Raw genomic sequence first — 5,322 nt, 5'->3', positions numbered from 1 at the left:
TGTATCTTTATAAACTCCTTGATAAATACACTAAGTTTCGACTATGTGAAATCATCGAAACAAAGTTGATATGTTCTCTTTTAGTCATGAAGTATCTCTATGAGAATTTCATTATGATCCCGCTAGTTTTCGTACCTTTGCCAATTTATATTGACAAAAGGGGGGAGAATTATCATGTAGTTCACACTACAAATACATATGGTTTATGGATCATTATGTAAGGGGGAGTGGTTTTCATTGTGAGATGAAGTATTGACTAAGGGGGAGTGATACATATCACCGTAGTATTATTGTCAAAGTTGTGATACAATTGAACTTTGATGTTGTGTAATAATACTATGACACTGTATAACAATAATTGAGAACAATGATTTTCTTATTGTTATGGCTACGGATATTCAACAACTAGGATGTTGAGTTGAACACGTTCAGAATCACTGGAGTACTTGGAAGTGATGAAGATTTCGAGTAATGTTGAAGAACCAAGGAAATCAAGCATTTGGATGAGAAGCTACAAAGTTTATTTATTTTGTAATCCATATGTACTGATAGTTTTATCACTAAAATTGACAAAGGAGGAGATTGTTTGAGCACTACTCGGTCGAACTCGCAAGCGTTTCTATCTCAAACTTGTTTGTCAAGTTTAGTTGCCAAAACTATAAGTCTTTATTTCTAGTCTACTTATAGCTATGTCTCGGATAGGATAAAATGTGTAGTTGAACATTAGACTTCACGGCGTTCATCGATTGAAGACGAAGAACTACTAAGGGGAGTTTGTGGAACTTCATCAACAAAAGGTATGTGGAGACTTGAACTCATCTATCACTCAGAAGTCTATTTCTATTCTATCTCCTATTGAGACAAAAGTCGTACAACTATATAGACTTTATTTTATACACATTTGACATTTCGAGCTGAGTTTAACTCGCTTACATATTTATTGAAATATGTGTTGGTAAGCTTTCGCTTTAACCAAGTTCATCTTTATTCTTGACGAAAGTAAAAAGATGATCATGTGAAAATCGCCTGGTAACATCTTACATGTATGAGACAGTCATTGGATGTAGACTCTGATTGTTTCGTATTGATCTATTGATCATTTAAAAATTGCTTTGAAGCTAATAGTTTGTGTGGGATAGCTATTCTCGTCTTCTAATAATGTTTCAATGATTAACATGGAGTTTAGGATGATTAACCGTTGATTGGAAATAACACAGTATGCGCACTTGTATGCTAACTGTTGCAAGTTATTCCAAGATCGGGAACCATAGTATGCATACCCGTATGCGTACTGGTTTGATAGTTGAAGTTCGGGAACTTAGTATGCATACCTGTATGCGTACCGACTTAAAAGTTCAAATCCGGGAATTCATCTGAGTCTGGTCATGTACGACAGTATGCATACCCGTTCGCATACTGGCGAACCCAGTTCAAGTCCGGCTACTTAGGTATGCGCACCCGTTTGCATACTTGAGTGGGTTAAGTTCTTAAATCGGTTTGTTCATGAACAAATACATTTATATAATAAGGGAATGAAATCTTTTGCAAACCGTGGCTATAATGTTCATGAATTGATTCAAGTGAATCAAAATCGATTTTGCTTCAATTGTGTCTTGTATACTTCTATGAGAATATAAACAATTGTACAACTCTAGAACTAGTTTCATTTGAGTCATTTGAACTACTTGTGATTAAGATGAACAAGGTTGATATGAAAGTGTTCATATGGATAACTTCGGTTAACTATTTTTGAACCAACCATGTGCACACGTTTGGGTACAGTTACTCATACCTAAATGAAGTCACATTTCATTTTTGTATAACAAACTAAGTTCGAACTAACGGTTGAAAGATATTAGCTTGACTCTAATCAGGTTTTCATCTAACAGTGAATATTGAATGCTTTCTTACCAAGGTAACATTGATTGCAAACTCTGACCACATGTATCATGATGATCTTTACATGCTCCTAGCATATAAGACAATTTTGTAGAGTTAGAATTGAATTTTTTCAAATTATCTTCCAAGGATCTAACCTTCTCAAGAGCAGCACTAAGATCAGTCTCCAATTGTTTCTCTCGGGTGAGAAAAACTTTTTCTCTGTCATTTAAACAAATTTGTTGAGAGTCATACCTTGCATTGGTTTCTGCAAGTCTTTCTTTCAACTCAAAGAGATTTTGACGAAGTTCACCACATTCAGAATCTTTTGAATATAGATCTTCCTCACGATCTTTAAGAATAGATTGTAGCAAATTATAACCACAGTCATATCCCTTAAAGAGTTTTCTCATTTTCCTGTTTTCAAGACAAAGAGGAGTCAGAAATTCATCCAATCAAGAATTTGACTATTCTTTCTTCAGGAGATGATCGAAAAGCTTGATGTACTCTGAGACTTCCTCATCAACATTTTGTCCCTCTTCTGAATCACTTTCATCAGAAAGTGCATCCAACTGCTCATCTAGGCGTACTTCCCAATTATACACAGTTTTAGATGATGGAGAAGACATGAGAGATTTCTCAGGAAAAACAAGACTTTTCACCAGGTTAGAATGTTTCTGAACTGGTGATGCATTCTCACATAGTCAGATTTCTACAAACACATACTTCCTCCGTCCTATTTTACTTGCCTAAATTGGATTTTGCAAAAACTTGAAAGAAATTTAAATCACTTCCGCATACACCATCAATCTCTCAAATTACATGTTGAATATACTAATTCTTGCATCCTAGTTTTTGTTTCTTTTTTTATAATTAGAAAATTTTAGTAGGAAATATATAAATTTTTTGGTACACTTTTGCTTAAAAAAATTCAATTTAGGCAAGTAAACTAGGATGGAGGGAGTACTTATTTAGGTCTTAAATGTGTTTGCCTGCTCTGATACCAATTGAAAAAGCGGGGGTCTAACAACCACACCCAATATTTCGTTTGGCAATCTGAATAGACAAACTCCAATATGCTTTCAAGAGAATCAACTAGACAGTTAGACTCAAACTAGAGAAAAGGATATCAAAGAGTTTTATATCTCTATCTCTCAATTCAATCTGCAATCAGCAAATAGGAACTTGTGAGCCCGATTGAATATAAGAGAAATAACTTGAACGGTACCAAAGACCAATGTTCAAGGATCAATCAATTTCAATCAACAACCAAAGGTTGGATTTCCAATTGAATGATTCAACACACAACCTGTGATATTTCAATTATATAACAAAACATAATGCAGAAAAGAAATAACACAAACACCAGAATTTCGTTAACGAGGAAAACCGCAAATGCAGAAAAACCCCGGGACCTAGTCTAGATTTTGAACATACACTGTATTAAGCCGCTACAGACACTATCCTACTACCAATAAAATTCGGACTGGACTGTAGTTGAAACCTAATAAATCTCACACTGATTCAAGGTACAGTTGCGCTCCTTACGTCTCTGATCCCAGCAGGATACTACGCACTTGATTCCCTTAGCTGATCTCACCCACAACCAAAAGTTGCTACGACCCAAAGTCGAAGATTTGATAAACAAATTTGTCTCACAAAGAAAAGTCTATAGGAATAGATAAATCTGTCTCCCACAGAAATACCTACGAGTTTTGTTCCGTCTTTTGATAAATCAAGGTGAGCATGAACCAATTGATACACCATACTTATATACCCGAATAACAACCTAGAAATATCAATCACCTCACAATAATCTTAATCGTATGGTAGCGAAACAAGATATCGTGGAATCACAAACGATGAGATGAAGATGTTTGTGACTACTTTTTATCTTACCCATCGGAGATTAAATCTCGAGCCAATCTTAGAGAAGATATTACTCAAATACTATAGAAACAACAAGATCAGATCATGCAACTACAGAGAAAATAGTTGGGTCTGGCTTCACAATCCCAATGAAGTCTTTAATTCGTTACCCTACAGGGTTTCGTGAAAAACCTAAGGTTAAAAGAGAATTGACTCTAGCTTATACAACTAGTATCACACAGGAGGTGTGGGGATTAGGTCTCCCAGTTGCTAGAGTTCTCTTTTATATAGTTTTCAAATCAGGGTTTGCAATCAATGTTACCTTGGTAACAAAGCATTCAATATTCACCATTAGATGAAAACCTGATTAGATTCAAGCTAATATCTTTCAACCGTTAGATCGAACTTAGCTTGTTATACACAAATGAAATGTACCCTCATTTAGGTTTAGTAACCGTACCTAAACGTGTACACCATGTTGGTTCAACAGTAGTTAACCGAGGTTAGCTATATGAACACCTCATATCAACCTTATTCATCTTAACCATAACTAGTTCAAATGACTCAAATGAAACTAGTTAAAGAGTTTTTCAATTGCTATATTCTCATAGAAGTATACAAGAACACAGTTGAAGCAAAATCGGTTTGATTCACTCGAATCAATTCATGAAAATTATAGCCACGGGTTTCAAAGAATGCATTTCTTAATATATAAATGTATTAGTTCATGAGCCAACTGATTTTAGAACTTTAACCGCTCAATTATGCAAACGGGTACACATACTTAAGTTGCCAGTCTGAGTTTGGGTTCGCCAGTATGGAAACGGGTACGCATACTTAGTACACTTCTAAATCCCAGCAGAAATTCCCGGACCTATACCTTATGCAAGTATGCGTACCGGTATGTGTACTTGGTACACGGAATTTCACAACTACAAGTACGCATACTTTAGTTCCGGTCATGGATCACATACACGCAAGAATGCACACCATGTTTATAATCTAGTGATGGTTAAGTATTCTAAACTCTTATTTCAATCATTGAAACTTTCTTAGAGGATGACAATAGCCGTTTTCACACACTATTAGCATCAAAGCAATTTTCAAGTTATTGAAATAATCATAACGAAACATTCCAAGTCTACACCAAATGATTGTATCACACAAACCATGTAAGATGTTACTCGATGATTTTCATATGATCATCTTTTGACTTTCGTCAAGAATATAAGAAGAACTTGGTTGAAGCGAAAAATTACCAACACATATTCTGAGATATATGTAAGCGAGTTAAACTCAACACGAAATCTCAAATGTGTATAATCGACAACTATATAGTAATACAAATTTTGTCTCAATATAAGAGATAGAACAGAAATAGACTTTCCAGGTGATAGATGAGTTTTAGTCTCCACATACCTTTTGTTGATGAAGTTCCACAAGCCCTCCTTAGTAGTTTTTCGTCTTAAATTGATGAACGTTGTGAAGTCTAATGCTCAACTACACAATCTATCCTAGTCCGAGACATTACTATAAGTATACTAGAAATCAAGACTTATAGTTTTGATCACTAAC

Source organism: Papaver somniferum, chromosome 1, assembly GCF_003573695.1.
Source record: "Papaver somniferum cultivar HN1 chromosome 1, ASM357369v1, whole genome shotgun sequence".
Classification (NCBI taxonomy): Eukaryota; Viridiplantae; Streptophyta; class Magnoliopsida; order Ranunculales; family Papaveraceae; genus Papaver; species Papaver somniferum.
Note: the sequence above shows the minus strand (reverse complement) of the source record.